This window comes from Apostichopus japonicus, chromosome 22 (genome assembly GCF_037975245.1).
Source record: "Apostichopus japonicus isolate 1M-3 chromosome 22, ASM3797524v1, whole genome shotgun sequence".
In the NCBI taxonomy this organism is placed as follows: domain Eukaryota; kingdom Metazoa; phylum Echinodermata; class Holothuroidea; order Aspidochirotida; family Stichopodidae; genus Apostichopus; species Apostichopus japonicus.
In genome coordinates, this window is record NC_092582.1 from 10,491,504 (window position 1) to 10,514,867 (window position 23,364).

At 36.8% G+C, this 23,364-nt stretch overlaps 1 protein-coding gene across 19 annotated transcripts in view; it reads right to left on the minus strand.

Moving 5' to 3' along the window:
- LOC139963602 (gamma-adducin-like) overlaps positions 1-23,364 on the minus strand; it is a 294,340-nt gene that overhangs the window by 30,087 nt on the left and 240,889 nt on the right. For 2 of the 19 annotated variants that reach the window (XM_071964538.1, XM_071964537.1), the window contains exons 2-6: positions 12,345-12,443; positions 11,403-11,550; positions 5,570-5,650; positions 4,074-4,410; positions 3,466-3,708 (exon numbers count right to left, since the gene is read on the minus strand). The gene's annotated coding sequence lies outside the window, so the exon portion shown is untranslated. Of the gene's footprint in view, positions 1-3,465; positions 3,709-4,073; positions 4,411-5,569; positions 5,651-11,402; positions 11,551-12,344; positions 12,444-12,866; positions 13,018-14,481; positions 14,698-14,953; positions 16,095-16,230; positions 16,349-17,064; positions 17,366-18,045; positions 18,242-18,871; positions 19,065-19,552; positions 19,654-20,818; positions 20,914-21,689; positions 21,894-22,012; positions 22,211-22,748; positions 23,047-23,364 lie in introns of those variants that run through there. The other 17 variants (XR_011791625.1, XR_011791623.1, XR_011791629.1 and 14 more) reach the window with 17 other exon arrangements.

Here is a 23,364-nt window from a genome sequence, read left to right on the forward strand (position 1 = left end):
GGCACCTTGATAGCAAATAGGCAAAAGCATTATGTACAATATGTATGAGGTACAATAGAAGCATTGTAACACTATCAGGAAAACGGAAGTTTGTGTTTATAAGCCTCTTCTCCAAACAATTTGATACAGAATCCTGTGGACGCCTGCGGGCGCAAGCTGAGCTCATCAAACTTACAAAGACCCTCAGGAGCATCCCAGCTTTCCTTTCATGATGTTAGTATCATCACATTAGTATTTATAATACGCTTTCTGGCCAAGGTGAAGTGCACAGTCGCGGCAGTATTTGAATATACCGCTGAGAATTGAAAACTGAAGCCTTTCCAAAATCTCATCGATCATATTCATAGACTTACTGTTTTAGTATTCTGTGCTTAATACTCCCTTTTGAATAGATATTTATTCCTCTTGAATGCTATTCAACTTTTATTAGCAGATTGAATTTGAGTTAGCAGAAATAAATGTTTCAGTTTTTGAGTCGGACTAAATTTATTCCAGTCCTTGCAGCCCGACTGAACTTTATTCATTAGGCTGAAACTTGGAAGAAAATAAATTTTATCCCACAGCGATAGGCCTAGGCCTAAATATCCAATAATGAATGTTCAGAACTTGCTGCAGTTATCCAAGAATATGGAAAATATTGTTGACCCACAGAAGAAGACCAAGCCTCAAAAATGAGTTATTTATTGGATGAAAGATCAACAAGTTAGTACAGAGTCGGTGATGGACAAAGAAAATGCAACTGAAAATGCAGTCTGCTTGATAAAGTGGAGCGAACAGGGGCCGTATTCTAGAAAAATCATCAAAATAAGTGGTTTGTTGACCTTTTTTCTGTTTCATTTCTATGTGTAATCATTTGAAACTTTCTGACAGTGGCACAATAACCAAGTTCAACTTCTAATTTTCTCCTGTCTTGTGCCACGATAAACAGCATATTTGCAGTTAATAAATTAAATCAAATCAAATTAAAATAAGACAAGGCTACATGTGTAGTATATTTCTTGTTTAGGCCTAAGCTTATAGGGTTACTACAGTTAAACTTATTCTTATGGGTGCATGGGGCAATGCCTATGTTTGGTAATTATTTGGACATTCAGTACTTGGATTTTCCTAGTTTTACCTAGTCAAACTTCACGTTCAAGTCTGACGTTTCTCTTACCGTACTACAGAGATTTTACTTACCATTGAAATAGCATTATAAAAATGCAAAACATTTAAGTGTTGGGCATGCAGGGTTTAATGTGATTACATTTCTGTTTTTCATATGTGGTTATATGCAAGGAGCTAAATTTTTCATCATTTTAATAATTATTACAGGGGGGGGGGGGTAGGGCTAGTAAGGTTATATATAAACTTTGTGACATGTTGTAAGATATGTGTAAACATGCTTGCTTGCAAAAAAAGTGGGGTCTAAAGCCACCCATCTCTCCCCCGCATTGCGACGTCGCTGTATTATGCACTGAATATTATATATTATATTTTCCGTTTCTGGTGGGTGGTTATTGTGCCAATGTATATTTGTGCCCTATCATTATTATTTCTATTTGTTTTATGTTAAGAGTACATTCACAGTATGTGTGGCAGAAACCAGTGGACAGAGCCACAGCCACAAGAGATGAACAAACGGTTTGCATACAAGTGCACAAATGCTCCAAGATACATGAAATTGAAGAAGCTGTATTTTATTTTTGTTTTGTTTTGTTTTGTAATTTTATAGTTGTTGAATAAAAAAGGAGACTTCAGAATTCTGGTTATTCTCATTATTTGTTTGGAGAGTTTTAATCAATAACTAGGACAACAAGCTGGCCAAATTCCTAACTCTCCTTACTTGGAACTGATTAGCATACAAGTATTCAATAAGTATTCGAATAAGTATTCAGAAACCTGTTAAGCCTTCATAAAATAACTAATTAGCATACAAGTATTTGAATGCTAGCGAATAAGTATTCGAGTAACTATAAGTATTCATCAGAGCCGAATTATTTAAACTAGCAAATACTTATATGTAAATGAGCTAAGTATTCAAATAGCTATTCCAAATCTACTCGAATACCTATTCGAATACCTATTTGAATACCTATTTGAATACCTAACAGGTATTCGAATACTTCACTCATTTACATATTTTGGCTCTGACGAAGGCTTATAGTTATTTGTATTAGTATTGGAATACTTATTTTGTACTGTGTGTTATATGGTAAATTTTCTGAATACTAAGGAAATCTTTGAATACTTTTTGAATACTTATCGACTATATTCGTGTTAGGTAAGGGTAACTTTATTAGAAAGCAGATAATCCCCTTTGTAACGACCATTGTTTGTTACCCAGACTCGACAAAAAAAACCACACACACACACCGATTGACAAAATTGTAGGTTGACAAAACCCAGACAACCAACTCTTGATGCTGCAGGGAGAAGAGAGGACCAAGTACTCCCATTCCTGCCCATCAACACCCCCCACTTCCCCCACCACTTGAAATCCTAACCCAGTAGTAAAGTGTGTTGCTGAACCTTCAAGACATACAAATAGAAAACTCAATTATGACTTTCATGAATGATCTCTAAGGGAAATTTTTCCCACAGTTTCAACTGGTAGCTTTTCTAAGGATTTACATTAGGCAAAAGACCCTGGTTTCCAAGGTCAATAATGAAACACATCTCCCAGGTGGGTAACCTTGCCCTTGGGGTCAGACATCAAAAAGAATATTATGGGAACTTTATCGCTGAATGTCAACATTATTAGTGCACATACATGTTAGAAAGCAAACATCCCCTACTATGCCTTAATCCAAATCCATAAATCTGATTTGGAGTCGGCAAGTCGCATCAAGACTAGCAATGATTCCAGTCAAACATACTTTTTCAACCGCTGTTATTTTCTTTTCATTTCATGGAGCAGGCTTTGCTATTGCGGGTGGCTTTCTGCTGTTACTCAGAGCCTAGTTTGACTCGGGAAATAGCAAACAAAAGTTTGTACAGAAGCGGAATCTTCGGGGGTGGAGAGAGTTGAGGAGAGTGTAATGACTACATATTGATACAGAAGTAGACTATGCTAATGGGAAAATCAAGTTCCGTGTAGGCTAGGAGATACAATCATTCCCAAGACAATAAAAATTCCAAATTGATTATATTGTTTGGAAACAGTTTGAAAATTTCAGATAACTTTTCTCAGAGGAGAGGGTCATAACAAAGATTAACTCAATCCATACCATTTACTTTGTGTTTCGAGTTGACTAATCTTGTCCATTTTCAACCGTAACCCCCTCCCCCCCCCCTTACCCCATTCCCGGCTCTTTAAAAAACAGCTTAAAAAAGGAAAGCTCTGTAACTTTCACAGGTCTCCAAAATATTCTGAAATGGAGGAGAATGAACAAACTGTAACATAACCAGAAAACATTTGGCCTCACACTGCTAAGTTTTACAAGCAATCCGACCACGTTGGACCAAGTCCAGCTAATTCTTTACCTGTATCTCACATGCTGCTACACAGTTGAGGGCTAGGAAGTACGCCTCCTCTATGGACCCACCACAGCAGACGATACATGGTTACGCAAGAATAGGATCTTGTTTTTGGGTCCAGGGGCCCTGATGATTTGATCCTTCTGTTCCTCCTCGACCACGATCTCCGTGTAGTCATAGTATAGAGATCTCACCACAAATCAAGGCATCTTGACTGATCGGCAATAGGCCACACTTCATAGTTGAGACCTGTCAAGATTCAAAGCAAAACATTCAAAATCCTTCATATTCTATGACATCTTTGCTTTTAACCATTTGCTTTGGTCAACAACTTGCAGGAAGGGTAATGCTAGGCAAACATATTGAATATTCAAAGAACATTTAAAATCCTACATAATCTATGACATCATTGCTTTTAAGGTAGTTTTTTTTCTTCTTTTTCTTTTCTTTTATGTGGTCAGCAAATTTATAAAGTCAACCAGGTATTAATCAAAACAAATCGAAATGTGACAAGTCAAGCTAAAGATCTTAAAAAAAAGTGATCAAAATCCAAGTAAAGAAAAAAGGAACCTGCTCTAAGAATCATGAAAGTAATTATAAAGGTGGATACTCACCTATTTGTTCATTTTTTTTTCTTTTCTCCCAGGGAGTCTCCTACCTTGTTAAGTCTTTTATGACTTTTTATGAGACTTCCTTTCCCTTTGTACACAATTGGTGATAAAACAAATAAATGAATTAAACTCACAGCAGCGGCTGCCGAAGTGTGCACATGTTAAATGCATTTAGCACCTTGTCTGGATTTATTATTATTTTTACTATTGCTTTGGCAGACTTTTAACTTTGAACACTATCTATCAATATGTAGCAACTGCTTTGAAGTTGATGAGAAAAACATCTTTTGGCCGAGAAGCATCCAACATTGGGGTTATTCCACTCTTCTCCAGAAGTTATCTGTTGATCCAAAAAAATTCCCTTAGTTCATTGTTGCCTTTAAATAAAACAGTGAGTGACTTAATTATTTAGATTACACAAAAGAAGGCAAAACTATATCAAGAAAAGAATGCAAGACAATTGATCAAGTTAGCCATTAGCTAGCATTTGAGAGCAGTAGAGAAGACCAGCATATGCAGAGAAGTCTCCTTGATAATTGAAACAAACACTGTTGTTCTATAACTCTATAAACACTACCTGGCATTTGATTGGACATTGTTTATATGTAAAGGATTGGGTGGTTAGAGAAGTCTGGTTGCGACATCCAAGGGGAGGGGTGGGTGGGGGGGGGAGATATAGTATGGCAAGGGAAGGCAGAACTCAGTTTTTCTCTTTAAGCGCTGGTATTTTGTTCCCCACTAGCAAGCTCTACATCAAAAAATAGGAGGAAAAGGAAAACAAATGTGTAATAATTAAACAATGCTTGATAAAATCATAAACTAGCTTTTAAATGTTGGAACACTCCTTTAATGCTCAGAAAATATTAAAGAGTGAATGGCTCCTTTAATATTAAGGAGTAGAAGGCTCTTTTAAATGCTTATGCCATGCAACCCACAATGCATCTCATGTCAAAAATTAACCTTCTATTCTAAAAATCATGGCTATAACCGACATATGATAAAAAAAAATAAGATATAAAATCTTAAATTTGTCCAAAATCCACAACCATCTAAAAAAATATTTGCTTTGTCAATAGATGATAGCTGAAGGGAATCAATACAGCTTATTTATTACAACTCTAAGTGTACATATGACCAACTAATCCCAATGCCATGGAATACTATGATGTACCAACGCCAACAACAATATGTACACAACAGTTACCTTTATCGAACACATGGACACGGCCATCTTATACTACAAAAACTTGTGATAAAACTGAGGGTGCTACTGGCAAATACCACAGAATATGTACAACCTATCTAGCCTTATGCTGTCTACCAACAGAAATCACCTACAATATAAAAATGAAATGCAAGCAAATATGAATACTTGTAACGTCTTCGTTCACATACTGAAATAATTATTCCATCTAGTACTATCTAGTAGTAGCAGGCATATCACATAATAGAACACATGCTTGGACCTAAGATGTTTAAAAAGTAAGGGACGAACTTACCTGATTGTACCTGGTCTCCATAGCTGCCCTCAGCATACACTGCAAACGTACATTTTCTGCAACACCTAACTTCACGTCAAACTACAAAAAAAGCATCATATCAGTCAAAATCTTAGAAAAGTTACAAATGAAACATGTATTATTACCTCATAGAGCTTTTGATGATAAACTGACACAGGGAAAGTTAATTAAAAATAACTGATATTTTTGGATATATACATAAATCTTAGATTTCATGTATAAACCACGTTGTCAATGGTCCTGACCACAAACTTTTTCAGGTTCCTTACCCGCAACTTCCTGGAGTTTCGAAGGCTGAAATTGCAAATAAACTAGTGCATATCCCTACACCAGTTTGAAGGGTCACATTGCAAATAAATTAATGCATATCCCTACACTAGTTTGGAGGGCTGAAATTGCAATTAACTAGTGCATATCTCTACATATAAATAGACCTATCAAAAAGCCCAATCCCTGAGATCAATTTTAAGTTGGTCTGACTCATGAAGTCAAAAAATTGGATAACCAACCGTTATTGGATAAGCAACTGTCAACCTGTTAACACTGTTCCTTGAGGAGGTCTTATATTTTCTACTTTCTAATGATCTCCGAGGTTAAATAGAGTGTGGTTTTCACTACATCATTGCAAATTGTGTTATTTGAGACACTAATTGAGACAATATTTAGCAGAAAATTTTATTTTATTCCAATTTTGGAATACTTTTTCCGCTGGAGATCTCAGCAATGACGTCTTGCAACGTTCGTTAGCCTGCAAGATTGTTAGTATGGATTCTGCGACAGTGGAGAAATTAAAGGAGTGTAGCATCAGAGTTGCCGACAGTTCATATAAAGATACTGAGATTTTGTATGCTATCATGAATGATGTTGGTAGAGATGGAATTGCAAGTTGTGTGAAATCTTTGGGATGCTTGATTATCACATTAAAAGCAAAGGAACAAGCTGATCTTATTTTGGACAGTGGACTCCTTGTGAATGGGAATCAGTTTCTACTGGTGTCAACAGAACATTCCTAACTGTTAGTGTTTTCGGAGTACCTTCATTCATACAGGACAAAGATCTAACATGAAAACTTTGTGAGTATGGGTGTAAAATAAGAGGCGAATGGAAACGAAAGACCTTCCCCAGATTCCCAAATATCGAGAACGGAATACGATATGTACAGTTAGAACTACCTGAAGAACACAAGAGCTTGCCTTACGCAATTAGAATTAACCGGATTAATATGAACTTAAAGCACAATGGTCAAACTAAAGTATGCAATCTGTGTTTGGAAAGCGATCACATCACGAGAAACTGTCCTAACTACAAATGTAAAGTTTGCGATGTCCAAGGGCACCGGGAAGCTAATTGCCCAAAGGTCAGATGCTTTAAATGCCAAGAACTTGGACATAAAGCTTTAATTGTCCTGAGACGTTTGAAGAGTATCGCCATGACAACACAGACGCTGGCTCGAACCTACATACACATGAAAACGAAACACAATATCAGTCTGAGGGATTAGTCACTGGGTCAGTTGAACAGGACGATCACGCTATTCAAGAAGCTAACGAGGTTAGGGCACAGAAATCCGAACAAAACACAGATTCAACAGCAAAGAAGAACAATAACGTGAACTACAGACACCCGAGTAATCCTAACCAGGAGTCAAAGAAAACCCAACAACAACAGCGAACTGAACAAAAGACGACATTGCCAACACAAAAAGTAGTAGAACAACGGAGAACACAACCGGAGACTGGATCTCAGCGGATGGAGGGGGCAAGCACACAAAGGGGAAACATCCAACCCCACAAAAGGCAAATATCCCTAGACGAAGACGGCTTTCAAACTATCAGACTAAAGAAGAAAACATTTATTCCTAATCTCAGCAGAGCGAGAAATGTCAGAACAAAGGATTCTTCAGCAGAACCTATGCAAAGATGATGGCGTTCATGTTATACATTTATTTATTTATAGCGATGCAAGCTGCAAAATACCTTGAAACAGGGGAGGAAGCTATCGCATGCAATTACTACGATATTGTTTCATACAACAAGATGTCTAGCGAACACATATTGTCTTTATTCCACCATAATAGTCGAAGCCTTAACAAAAACTTAGACAACATAACTACATTTACGTCTCTATTGAAGGAGGATTTCTCTGTCATTGGATGTACCGAAACCTGGCTTACTGCAGATATATCCCCCCTAATCCATATCAATAACTATACGCTTGTTGAAAGGCATCGTCCTGAAAGGAGAGGTGGCGGTGTTTGTTTATTTGTTAACAACGATTTAAATTTCAAACTCAGAAACCATATAAGCATTTTCAATGATTCTGTCAATGTTCATAGAGGTTGACATAACATCAGCAATGAAAAATTATACCATAGGCGTAATTTATAGCTGGCCTCCAAAAAGTTCACTGCATATTTTTCTGACACACGTAAACAAAATTTTAACCCAACTCCCGAATGAACGACATAGTGCGTACATTATGGGTGATTATAATATTGATCTTGCTGACTAAATCTGCTGACTTTTTAAACTTATATGCCAGTGGATTTTGTCCTACTATTACCAAACCTACCTGTGTGGGTTGCACGTCTGCAACTCTTTTAGATAATGTTATAACCTATGATGACTGCAAACTAATAACTGGTATCTTTGTAACCGATCTCAGTGACCATCATCCATTATTTCTCCAAACTGCCATACACAAAAGTAGGCAAAGGGGCCCTATGTATGTGAGGAACTACTGCAAAACAAATGTACAGAATTTCTTCTCAACAATCCGAGATGCTTCTTGGGAAAATGTTTCATCCCAAACTGATGCAAACATTGCCTATTCTATGTTTTATAACAATTTCAATGCCATATATAATCAATGCTTTCCTGAGCAATGCGTCACTAAATCTAAGAGACGTCGAAAGAGACACCTGTGGATTACTGCAGGTATTCTAGTTTCTATCAAAAGAAAAGATAAACTATTTAAAAGACATATTAAGAACCCGTCTGGTGTAAATAAAACTATTTATTCTCAATATCGCAATAAGCTCAATCATGTTATCAAATTTTCTAGAAAATTATATTTCAACAATAAATTTGATAATGCGAGGAGTAACCCAAAAGGCACATGGGATACCATTAACCAACTACTCCATAAAGGTCGTAAACAATCATCGTATCCCTCTTTTTCAAGGATGGTGACAAAGAGATTAACACCGACCATGACATTGCTAATAAATTTAATGACTTTTTCGTGAATCTGGGGCCATCACTGGCAAGTAAAATCAACCACAAACGTAAATCACAGGAATCTGTGAACATTGATGTTAACACTCATTCCCTGTTTTCTCATCCTGTCAGTGAGGAGGAGTTGTTAAAAACAGCAGCCTCTTGCATGAAACCCAATAAAGCAGCTGGATACGATGATTTTAAGCCTGGTATTGTAAGACAAGTTATCCTATTTATTACCAAACCATTCACCCACATTTGTAATTTGTCGTTCAATACCGGTATTTTTCCTGATATGCTAAAAATTGCCAAGGTCATCCCTGTCTTTAAGAAAGGGGATTCAGAAAACTTTGAAAATTATCGACCTACATCACTATTATCATGTTTTTCCAAAATAGTTGAAAGGCTTATGCCAGGAACAGTATGGATTCCATCCTGAACACTCCACTGAGCTAACACTAGCTGATGCCATTGACAATTTGTATAGTAATCTTGACAAGAATAGTACTTGTGTCGGGGTTTTCCTGGACCTCTCAAAGGCATTTGACACAATAGACCACACAATTCTGCTGAATAAATCACACCGTTACAGCAAAAGAGGAACCCCTCTTAATTGGATCGACAGTTACTTAGCAAACCGCTACCAATATACATCCTACAAAAATGCTCATTCCCAACCGGAGAGAATTCAATGTGGTGTGCCACAAGGCTCTATACTTGGTCAATTGCTTTTTATCCTATAAGTTAATGACATTACCAATGTTTCTGATAAAGTTAAAGTTGTTTTGTTTGCTGACGACACAAATATCTTCTTTGTATCACAATCGAGAACTTTATTTCATATTGAAGTATCAACTGAATTAGACAAGTTCAGCGACTGGTTCGCTGGCAACAAATTATCATTGAATATTGATAAAACAAACTATATAGTTTTTAATACTTCTAAAAATTTTACATGGAATGCTGATATTACTATGGGTAGTAAAAGATTACAACAAGTCAATAGTACTAGATTTTTAGGTGTATATATATAGATCATTAACTTAAATGGTGTGACCACATTACAACTGTCTGTAAAAAAGTTGCAAAAAACACCGGTGTTTTAGCTAAGCCTAAGCATTATCTGCCACAACACATATTAAAGATTCTCTATCAGACATTAGTCCAGCCACATATTACGTATTATTGTAACATATGGTCTGGTACTAGATATACCAATCTGAATCCCATTTGTATTACACAGAAGATAGCAGTCTGCCATATAACACATGCCAAACCACGGGACCACACAAATCCTCTTTTTATAGATAGATAGATAGAAAATTTATTGTCCATTTCAGAAAAACAGAAAACGGAAATTATTTCCCGTCGACAGTAAACATGAAACAATAGTGAATACAAACATAAACATACAATAAGTAAACTATAAGTGAACAGCTACGAGAATAAAACTAAATAGGCAGAACCAGAACAGTAACAGGGGCAGCACAGAGGGCTGCAAGTGATAGATAGTGGCCAGATCGCTTTACACGTGAGTTAAATAAGTGTATTGCCTCAGGTAAGAAAGAATTACGGAACCTGGACATTTTTGTATTGGGCACCTGTAATCGTATCCCGGATCTGTTGAAAATGATATGTCTGTGAAAAGGGTGTGTGTGATCTTTTATATTTTTTAGTTTCTTAAACAGACTCTCTTCGTATATAGTTGAGAGTGACGGAAGACTTGAACCAATACAGCGTTCAGCTAACTTCCGAACACGTTCCAGCTCTGCCCTGTACTTCTTCGGCATACTACCAAAGAAACTGTAATACTGGATGAAATGACACTTTGGATGATTGACTGGTAGAATAATTTCATGATGGTATAATTAACTCTGCATTGTTTTAATTTTCTAAGGACATAAAGTCATTGGCAGGCTTTACCCTGAACAGCCTTTGTGTGAACATTCCAATTAAGTTTATTATCAATATACGTTCCCAGGTACTTGTAGCTTTCTACCCTCTCAACTACTTTGCCATTAAGCGTTCTAAGTTGTTAAAAGCTGATGACATTATTAGGGTTAACCTTGCTAAATTTGCTTATAAGGCATGGAATGGACTGTTACCAAATGCTTTTAATGACTACTTAATATGTAACAGTGATATTCATCATTACAATACCAGATCTTCAGGCAATGCACATTATAACAGGTATAATTCTACAATGGGGATGTTATCACTAAGGGCATGTACAATCAAAACATGGAATTCTCTATCAGACAATATTATAAATAAACCTTCTGCAAAATCATTCAGAAGAAACTTTATTCAAAAAATTATTGCATCTTATTAATTAAACATGTTCATTTTTTCTTATATATTTTGTTTTCTTTTTCCTTTTCTTTACAGGGAGTCCTCTACATTGTTAAGCCATCTGAAGGTTTTTTAGAGGACTTCCTATCACATTGAATATATTCACGTGATAAACAAATCAAATCAAATCAAATTTGTGAATAGGACTGCATAATGCAATTTTAGTCTAGTATGTTAATTATTTAATGATGTCTATTTTCCTCAAGATGAGCTTCATTCTCAAAAGTTATACCTGTACTTACATTTTATGCCTTTGTTTGCTAGCTGGGTCATCTACTTGGTTATTTTTCAGTGGAACGGGTGTCACTTAACTGTTTCTTCTCCTCTTTACTGCTTGCATGTGTTCCTCTCATTCCTAAATTTGTCCATCAACTTCATGCTCCAGTAATCCTGTTTCAAAAGGAATTATAAATAATATCGAATGCTCTATGTTCACATATTGGGTAATCACCAATCACAATAATGTAGCGCCCCCAACAGGGTTTTAACTTGGCGAGCGGCGGTGGGTTCAATAGGGCCGCTGTCGGCCACCCTATGTCAGGATGAATGTGGGGCAACTACAAGTTGAGACAACCTGAACCAATAAAAACACGAACAAATAAATTGCTTTTTAAGCTTCTAATACATTTAATACAAAAACCTTTGCCTTCTCCACTTGGGCAGGTGTCTATAAAAACCAAATTAAATAATACATGAGGTCAACGCAGTGACCTCCAAAAATAAGGTAGTAAGGTGATAAATTAGGACCAATATTCAGTTAATAACATACAAATCCACATAAATTCCAGCTTATAATTTACATAAATGATAACGATACGTACCTGCGAAGTCCGTGGCCAAACATATTATTACGAGTCCTAAATTTACAATACGTAGGCGTTGCCTCGGGGAAAATTCAACCCCAATTAAAGTCACCCCCGCGCCACAAACATAAGAATAACCCCGCAGGTTGCGGCGATAATATCGACCATGTTCCCAACCTTTTAGTAAATTTAGATGTTATAATTTAAAGGGATTCTGACAAACGGGGAAATACGCTCACAATATTATAAGAAATAGGACTTGCCTAAACTATAAAAGAACATTTAACTTACTTAACGAACTGACCAACGGACCTCACTAGGCAGCAGCAAACACCAAAAAATGGAACACACTCTTAGAACCCAAAATAGCAAGTGCCCTACCTTAACAAAAAAACTGAATCGAAACATTGGAACTTCGCGTGGCTCGAACATTCCACATAGCTACGGAGGGACCAGACTATTGTCACGAGAGCTGGACAGCTGAAAGGGAGACGGAAACAAAAGGTATAAATTAGCATATGAAACTACAACAATTCACTTTACATATAAAAAGAGATAAAACAGACCCCCAGAGAACAATAAAACAATACACGCTAACAGGACAACTAGACCAGTAGTAATGCCACCTATATACGGAGGCGTTTACGTGACGCTCCCCTGGGCGTCACAATAAATCCCATTCCAACCCCATAGCTTCACGCACACACACATCTAATCAAATACACACACATGCTGTTTGAAAGCCATTATTTCCTATTCACAGTTGGTTTGGTCTACCAAACATACTCTGAAACTCTCTACAAAGACAACGATGCACAGAGCTGACCCTGGCAACCTAGGATAAGGAAATATATTTTACCCAGCCCAGACACAATAGCATATATACATATAAACATTACTTACTACAGGATGAGCGCCAGGTATGGATGCCTTTCCCAGGAACGGGTAGCCCCCGCTGCCTCTGAGTAGAGGGCAGTTCAAGTGCAGCTCGTAGATTGCTCAACAGCATGTCTCTTCCCAGTCCTGTGGTCAGTACACTACAACCAGTTTGTACCTACATGTAATGAAAGAAATTAATCAAAAATAATATTGCACAAAAGAGGGTTCTAATTAAGAAGACACTGCAACTGCATGGCCTTTCCAAAGACTTTCCAATTCAGGCAGAATATGATCATCAATATCACAACCCTCTAAGTATAATGCAAGAAGTAAGACTCCATTTGCTCCTGCAAGCCAATGCAGAGATGTAATAGTTGCGAATGTCACCATGGATACATTTGTTATTGGTTACCATCACAGTAACAAGTTGTGCTTAATGGGTGAAATGAAAAGAAGAAGGGATCACAAGGTACAAAGTCCAGGCAATGAGGGCTGTTCAGCAAAGATGCCCTATTTCAGAGATGAACAAAATGGTGGAAAGATTTGTGAATCCAAATTACTTACAGGTAAGAATCCACTAATGGTCAAGTGTTTCACAACTGATGCTGATGGCAAGGCATGTAAAAGTTTCAGTAGTACAATGGCTGTAACTACTCATTCTGAAAGTGAACTTAACCTGTTAGATCAAGTTCACCTACTCAAGTCACTCCGCATAGCACTGACTATATTAAAGCAGTATTCTCCTCTGATATATTCCTGCAAAAACTGTGACTAAGAAGCGCTCGACAATCTTATAAATACCTGGGAGAAACCATCACTGATAAATTGGAGTGGGATGAACATGTAAAACATATTCTAGCAAAAACTAATCAGCGTATGTTCCTATTACAGAAGCTTAATTTATTCGGACTAGACCAACTCTTATTTCTCTGTTCTATATTAAAATCGGCAATCAAGACCACCATTACATTCTGTTTAGCCGTGTGGGGTGAAAATACTACTGCTAGAGACATGACCAAGTTAAGTAGACTAGTTTCTAAAGCAAGGAAAGTTTGTCGGTCACATGACCTCAGTTCAGTAGATGAGTTGCTTGTCAGAGTATCACAGAGTAATATGAAGTCAATCATGTCATCCCAACATCCTCTGGGGCATCGGGTAGATTACAGCAATTAAACAGGCAGACTAATTGTCATGAGATGCTGAACCGAGAGATACAGGCGTTCTTTCTTGCAAAGGGCTATTCTCAATCTTGCCAATGAATTATGTAGGAAATAGGCCAAATATATGTGTCAGAACATGTACATAGTAGTCTTAATTTTTCGTTTTATAAATCAGATTTTTATGTATTTTCGATGTATTTATGATTGTTTTATTGTCTGTTTTACTGAGATGGACTGAATGCCAATTTTTATGGTCAATAAATTTCTTATATCTGAAATATCAAAAGCGCTTTATCAACATGTTTAGAATGCCTTGCAAAGTACTACAATGGAAATCATTCATATTGCCAAAAGCATTCATTTGTATGCAAGAGGGGCAGGAAGTACACATTTCCATGTATGCCAAATGCTGCAAAGGGTTCTCTGCTAATATCCCACACTGACAACAGGAAGCTCAACAAAATATCTGAGACACCCACCTGCAGCAAATGATTATGGTCCACTCGTTTTGTGACTTCCACTCAAAAGCAGATGTCATCAATAAGGGTTTCACTGTGACCAATCCAAAACATAGTACCACACTTTCGTGCATTACAGGGACTACAGTTCCATACACGGTGCCTGAAGAGTCCATAGCCAGGAAGATGGAAGCTGCAGTATTAAAGGTGAGCTCAAATAGTCCATGTATCCAGACTCTGAAATAGATGCAAGGAAAACAGCAATGTGATGAATTACGTAAGAGAGGCAGAGCATACAGATGGAGGAGAGCACAACTCAGAGAAAGTACAAGCTACATGGTAGAACTAAAAACATAAACCAGTCCAGTATCTATAAGAAAGATCAACTGATTCATGACCAGTTACTCTAGGATGAAAAACTACACTGATGATGAAGATGACAATATTTATCAGTGATGCCAGTAATTTGTAAACTGAGTCTATTCACACTCACTGTTATGAGTTAAAACAGTATCACTCAGTCAGGGAAGTAGGCAATCAAGCTGATGACCATAAAATTGGCAAGTGCCATCAAACTTTCAAGGCTTTCTGCTGTGTTGCACTGCAAGATACTGTTGAGAGATGTGACACCTCTCTCCACATGTAGGCTGTTGTGGCATATGTAGGAGATGTCAAATGGTTTGGTCCTTAAGATTTCTTTACTTTGCACAATACTTTGAAGAGCATATATGTCAGAATGTGGACTCTGCTGCCTCTTCTCTTAGCTGCCAGGGTTAGCATTGTGAAAATAATGCCATATGCTGGTGCCCCTGGCTTACTGATGGTGAAGGCACCTGTCCACATTCTGCATCCCTCTGTGTAACTTGCTGGGGCTGATGTATGTTTTGCCAACTTTTCATTTATGTCATCAGCTCATGCCATCCAATCTTGGTCTGAAATTGCAAAGGTGTGAGCTTTCCAGTTACATATTTCTAAATGTATATAGGCCAAAGCTTATTCTGAATGCAGCTTGGGGCTCAGTTCAGCTGATTCTTACACCACATTGAGTAGCAATATATGCTTTTAAACTTCTGTCGCTTTTGCTCTGCTACACTGCACAGAAGTAGGCTACTCACCAGATCTACAACTTTCCTATCAAATAAGCTACATGTACTACTTAGTGATTGTAAGTCTGTGATGGTATAAGCTCTGAGGTGATGGGTATTACTTTCACTTTTCCCCTTTGAGGTAGCTGAGAGGTTTTTCACACCTACCCATGCAATCATCGCATTCTTTATCATAAAGTTGAAATTTGATTTCTTCTTGAATATGAAACTTTTTCCTAATTTTAAGTTGCTAACTCTTCAAACTCAACAACTTGCTTCTGTTCTTTTATGGTGAGATCATAGATGTGAGGAGTTCATAAATACTGATTTAGTTTCAGAACCAATTCTACATGTTAATCTTCTTACAACTGTTTATTCAACATCTATGAGAAAAGGTTTCCTCATGTAAGTGAATGAGGTGTCAATGTTCCAAAAGCTTATTGAACCTTTCTGTCCAGCACATTTTTGGCATTTATATGTAAAATTCCACCTGTTTTCTGCCATACTTCCTCTGTGGGAAATGGTGTAGTGCAACCCTGCATTTCTGTACTGTAAAGAAAGAAAAAATAGATAACTAAAATCCTGGTTATCAGTACTGAAGGGCTCATTTATTAAAATTACAATTCATTATTCTTAATCGTAGTTAACCATAAACATAGATTGAAATACAGATCTTGTCTCTTACTATTTTTATAACCAGAACTGCATGTGGATTCCTAACATAGTTAACGATCAGCTATCTGCAGTATTCTGTTCGTAAAGTGTTTGTGTAATGCGGCTGAGCAAGAGTCTTTCCAGTAAAGCTGTTGGAAAATAGAAGACTACTAATGGAGTAAATGAAAACAATTAAATGATACCTTAAATAAACATATTTATATTTTAAATGCAATAGTGATAGTAATATACCTAACATGTGTTCATCCGTGGGTGGGAAAGCAATTATTTACTCTGTCAATATGAATTCCCCTCATGCAGTGGCATTGCTGGCACGACTCTTGCTCAATCGTGTTCGTGTTACATTTGCAAAGAAAACGTTAAGCTTACCTTCTAAAAGGTTAAGTTAACCTTAAAAGTGCTGCTTCAAAAAGGTTAAGAAGGTTGGCTTCTGCAATTGCGTAGGCCTACAGCACACATACTTTATGCTTGACCTTATTAGTTTAGATTAGTTTAGTAAAGAAAAAGGATCAGGAGGGACACTCAAGTCCCCATCAAAGACCCTATAGGAGATGGAAGAAAACTGATGACACAAATGATCAGACCCGATTACAATGCTTAAAGTGCTTCTCCAAAGCATTCTTAAACCCATTCACACTACAGTACTTGCAAGTACAATTTTCTCAGGCAAACCATTCCACTCATTCACGACCCTATTAGAAAAAAATTTATGCCAAATATTAATGCTACTTTGTGACTTCTGGAGTTTAAGACAATGACATCTGGTACAACCACTATCAGCAAACATGAAAAAGTCAGTGACTATCAAGATACTTAATAAAGATATCACTTTTATGAAACCTACGTTTGAGTTGAATCTTGGTCTTGGTCACTGCATAATCTAGATCTATGGGAAGACTGTCCATGAACTTGTGTTTGAGTTACTTTATTTCTCTGAAATTTAGTGACTCTAGCCCTGACTCGTTGCATAACTGGTAATAGTTCCTGAAAACTCAACATGAATTGAATATGAACCACTGAATCAAGAACTACTGGAGACTAATAATTCTTCACATCCTTGGCTAGATGAAGTAATGGTTTCTAATACAAACGGTATACTTTATCAATCTCGTTCTTGAACCATTGGCCAGAAAATTGTGTCCTTTCTGGAGAGAAGTATTGAAGGAGAACCGGACTGACGGTGTGCTATTAATAATAATCCCTCTGCCTAATACAAATACCAAAGTATTTAATTAAAAAATAGTGAATTGCACATAAAGCTCCTAAGGCGACATCTTTGCTCTAGGTAAATTTAACTCTTTTCACAACACTTAGGACGACATAGCATAAACTCACCACTTGGGGCGACAATGGTGATTTAGTGTAATTTTGTCACACTGGACGATTAAATACAATTAACTAGTTAATTAATTTCACATATACATATGTCACCCTATGTGAAATTAACTCTTTCCACAACACTTAATAAATTGTGAAAGACATAACACCAGAGATCTACAGTCAATATGAAAAGATGCCTGTATACAGTATTTAGAACTGTTCAATGGGATCATTTCAACTCAAGCTGGATTCTAAACCTGAAAATTTCCAACGTATGAATTCTGGCCATTAACTTACATCACTAATAGTTTCAGAATTTGACTACTGTTCATTTGTCAGTTTATTGAGTTATCGTAATGACAGGCTCTTAGCATTACACTCATAAACACACATACTGCTATTTCACAAAAATGCATTGTGTTACATATTGAAACAATTTTACATAACACAAAACAGCATGGAATGAAAACAATATAACAAAAACAGGGAGTTTGCAGGAACTCACCAGGACTCACAAAAGCCATCAAGATCTTTGCAATCTAGACACACCTCAAGGTGCCCCTGCATACTCAAGCATGACATATAGCCCTTGTTACTAGGATATATTGGAATTACTGGATATGAGTTTGCCCGACAGTGCCAAGTCTCATTGCCTGCAGGAAGTCCACTTCATCTCATTTGTTGTATGTAAGAAGAAGTACCTGGAAAGGAAAAAATAAGTTACTCATTACAACAATGTTGCATTTCTATTGCAATTTCCATTTGTTCCTTTACCCTCTGGATTATCAGGTATAAAGGAAAACTTTCATTCAGCTTTTACTTAAAATTATCAGAATTACTATTAAGAGCAACAAATTTATAAATCAGATACAGACTATCATCTAAACCCAGCCTTACAAAATGTGCATCCTCATTGTATTGATGCAAGTTTATCAGTCAGATCTAACTGGTGCCATGATACCTATTTTAAAAATGACTAATTCCCTGCAAACCTAAGCAAATTCCCAATCAGTTTCAATGTTAAAGGTAGTCTGTATATGCCCCAGATTATAGGATGCTATAATTGCTAGAAGTTTTTAACAAGTTACTTTCATGTAGGCCCTTAGTCCAAATTGTTCTCAGACATTCTTAATGAACACACAAGATGACTGAATGTCCCCGTGAGGTAAATTTCCTCAAAAGTTGTAACAGTTTATAGAATTTTGACCAAAGGTGACCAAATTTGAATATTTGGACCAACATGGCATAAATTTAAATAATACATTGAAAAGTTCACTTATTTTTTGGGGGGTTGCTTTGATGCTTTTCACAGAACGATCTATGTCTCTTACTCATCTAAAAGTTTGCACTGGCTTTGGTTACAGGAAGTGCATGATGATGTGTAAACTGCAGCAAGGAATTCCAATGCATCCACCTGTGCAGTTGAATCAAACTCTGGAAGAATCTGTTTCAACCTTGCGAGACAGGAGGCCCATGAAGTTCAGGTTGAAACTGCAGCTTTACAGTAACAGGATTGCTTTGTTCCTGAAATAAAAACATTTAACAATATTTAATGTGACTTTTCGAGCATGGCCAGTGATTTTCCACGATCAAGAAATTCACAATAACATGGATCTATATCCATAAAATAATGAAACAGAAAACTCAATTTGAAATAGAAAAACCAGTATTCTTTGCAAGAGTTGGATATATATGCAATAACTGTGGGGCTGTATTGACCTTGATCATGTTTCTCCCTGTAAGAAGGTAACATATATTGTGAAAGAGAAATATAGAACATAGGTTGGGGTGGGAAATTGTGCAGGGGGCAGAGGTTTGTTTGGCCCCAAATATGCCAAAAGTTCCAATACGATCACATTTGGTCAACATTTTAAACTGTTGTCATTACCACCCTGGAGGAAATTTACCTCACTGAGACATTCAGTCATCTTGACATCAATAAGAATCTCAAGGAATGTAATTTTTGAAATCTTCAGAAAAGTATGCTATAATTTGTTGCCTATACAGACTACCTTTAATTCAAATTTCTTCTATTGGATATTTGAATCATATTCAAACTTGGGCTGCTAACCTCATCTGGTGTGTTTGTACTGATGATACTGGCTGCAAGTTCCTGAAATATAAAGTAATTAAATTTATGGATTACATGCAACAGCTATATTCAACAACCTATCACAGCACAGGTCAGCAATTATTTGTGTTAGTACACTGTGGATATGTTCATATGTATATCTATTCCTTTTGTTAAAAAATTCTTTCTTGCAATAAAAAATTTAAACGCTCCGAGACATTTATTGGCTATTGAATGCAAATTTGCATTTTTTTCTTTGTTAATTAAGGAATATGTTAATACATAGAGGTCATACCAAATTCAAGATCAGATGAAATTTAAGTCGGTCAATATCAGTCCCTATTCTGGAAATTTATGCCTCTATGAGGATTTCTGTGATGATAGAATCAATGTTGATGAAAGAATAAATGTGACTTCATGCAGTGTTTTACAACCTGTATAAAATTAATACTCCAACCACACATGCGAAGTGCAATGTGGTTCCCAGCTACACCACTCTTTGGGGAAATGGTAATTTGATGGCTGTTCTTGCTGCAAACTCAGTCTAGACAGTGTGTTAGATTATCAACTCAACCAACTTTGGCCAAGTTCCTGATATTGTCGGCTGCAAGCCAGGAATCTCCTTGGGTTGCTGCCACCACCATGAAGATTTAAGCAGTATATCATTTCTCCTATAACAACAACATTGGAATGGTAAAGCAACATTACCGTAATGATGCTATATCGCAATTCCCTTTTGAATTAAGTAATATGTTAAGGGACATTTTCTTAATATTTAGTTTGTTCAATATATGAAAAATCAACCAAGGTAAAATGCATTATGGTTTCCATGATGTAACATGAGTAATTTGTGTATGCGTTTGTTTGTGTGTGGGGGGAGGGAAGGGGTTTTGCACACACTTAATAGTAATTAAGGCTCTACAAATATTAGAAAAAGCTGGAAATGATGATTGAGATGCAACAAACATGGGCGAAAGTGGAAAATATCTGCCAAGAAAACGAGACGGACAATTCCTGCAGGCTATGAGGTATCATTATGTTAAGTATCAACTCAAATGGAATAAAATTCTTCCGATTCTGTGTTTATAAAGAAATTTCAGCTGAACCTTATTTTGTCACACATCTCATCAACATGCAGCAAAATAATAGCACTGAAAACATTGCATTGTGTAACCAACCTGCTCAGCACAATAAAATTTAGTCATACCACATATGGTTGGTGAGCAATTGCAGATCAGGTTTTAATGTTAAGCCCTGCCCACTCATTTCGTTGCACGATATCTGCACCAAAAGCAATAACGACCCTCCTTAACTCGTCATTGCTGCAAGGATCACCTCAAACCAACCTACCATTCTTCAGATTGGAGCTAACAGTAATTAATGTTAAGCCCTGCCCACTCATTTTGCTGCACAATATCTGCACTAAAAGCAAAAACGACCCTCCTTAGCTCATCATTGCTGCAAGGATCACCTCAAACCAACCTACCATTCTTCAGATTGGAGCTAACAAGAGAATGTCAGCTAAAATCTATTCTGGTCCCGCCCGTTACAAACATTCAATCAGCAGAATAAACCAGATATTAAAAATGTTGTAATGGTCAAGCAACATGTTGATACTAGTTTCATGTTAACCCCGCTCACTCATTACCATGCATGATATCTACACCAAAGAAAATAGTTACTATATGTGGTTTTACCAAGTTGATCTGGCAAGAAGCTAATTAGAAGTTGAACATTTAATTGCTGAGTTTCAAACTGACATCACATAAAATTCTCCTCTCGAAACTAAGCAAATAAAATCAAATATTTGAAAACATTTGTCTGGAAACTGGAGTTTTCTAATTAACTTATTCTTCTCTCTTTTATTGTTGGCAATTAGGTTTCATTTTTTAAAGCCATTGAGTCAAAATTGATTTATTGTGTGAAGACAGCTACAGCCCTTACCCTCACATAAGCCAGCACAGAACTCATCAAGTTACTGATTATTGTTAAGAAAATTATGGAGGAATCATGCCAATCAACCCCCTCTCCCGACCCCCCCCCCCCTCCCAAATAAAAACAGTGTAAAGGAATCTTACTTGCGTGAAATTCTTTAAGTAAAATGGATTGAATTTCTTCTTCAAAGGAAGGCCTGTGGAACTGTTAATATGTGTGTACAGCCCTTTCTCATTCACAGCCTTGACTCCATACGGCCCAAGCCAAGAGTTTTCGACCTTCCCTCCTCTTCGGGCATCCTTTCTAGCATTCCGGACGAGAACACTTATAGAACCAACTTTGAAGCTCTGAATAAAACAAAATCCAGCATATATGCGTAAACATCATAATACAATGTATATGTTGCCATTCATTTAACTACAGTGCAGTTTTCAATGCACAGCATAGCATAGCATTATGTAATTACCTGTTTTGATTGCTGCCTTTAATCAAAATTCTTTTTTTGCCGTTCTTGGGCTTTGCCAATATTTTCTTTTACAAAACCTTTGATTATGTCCTGCGACTGTGACATGAGTTGAAAAACCCTCTCCCGCTGTGCATCGCTGCAGCAGGAGATTCTGGTTGGACAATGGAGTCTTCAATGTCGATTGGTAACAATGGCTCTCTGGATATATGAAGATAATTAACAATCAATTATTCACAACACTTTGTTGACTGAAGAATAAATAAATTTTTATATAATTTATTTTCACTATTAAGACCCTGGAACCATAAATCTGAGTCACATCACATACTCAAACCAGCAGAAATATAAAAAAAAAAGTATATTCTGTGCTGTTATAGGTCCAAATTGCATACCAGCCCAAAATATGATATATAACTGAAAAACAAAACCAATATCAGTGGCATTAATTGCATGTATCTAAATTAATTGGCATGCTTTTATAGTTTAATGAATGTTCATCTTTTGTACTTGCTGTACTTACTTAGGTTTTGTAACTTAAATAGGGTTATTGGTGGTCCTCTATTTAGCAGTTTTCCCAGGACCTGGGATGTGTCAAATGAGATTTTATCATATAGAGGATCAGTGTAGCTATGCAGGATTTTTCCAAACTCTCTTGTCCCTGATTGCTTTTCTCCATATATGACCTTTACAAATGTAAACCTCTATTCAGCAATGGTAGGTTTGAATTATTACAAACCTTCCAAACAACACAACGAAAGGAGAAAGACCTGTAGAACCATGTTTTGCTGTACGGTACCCCACGAGAATGGAAGACAGTGTTTCATCCCAGTCATCTTGGTTTTGATTGACAACTTTGATGAGTGACATTTGCATTTTGCAGAGTTTGGTTGAATCTTTCATCCAGCCCATTGGTCTGTGGGTGGTAGCTGAAGGATACTCTGTGGCCCACCCCTGTCATGTCAAACAGGGACTTGTTCAGAGCATTAACAAATTCTCCTCTCTGGTCTGAGATGACAATTTTCATGCACCCAAATCTAAATAAATGAAAAATTAAACAAGTTGTTAAAGAACTGGTTATGAGTAATGCAGTAAACTATTGGCATCTTCAGAGTGGCCGTGTGGTTTAATCAGGAGATTCTTTTAGCACTTCTTTCAAAACAAGTAAGTTAAGCACTGACATAGCACCTGGTCTTGGATGCACTGACCGTTATCCACTAACATTTTATTAACATTAACTTATAAAACAACTTCAAGAAATTCCTGTAACCATTTGGCCGCTTTCTGGGTCACAGGTAAAACTGAGAACAAATGCAGGTCTGCATAACTAACTTCAAAAATATAGTCCAGGAGCC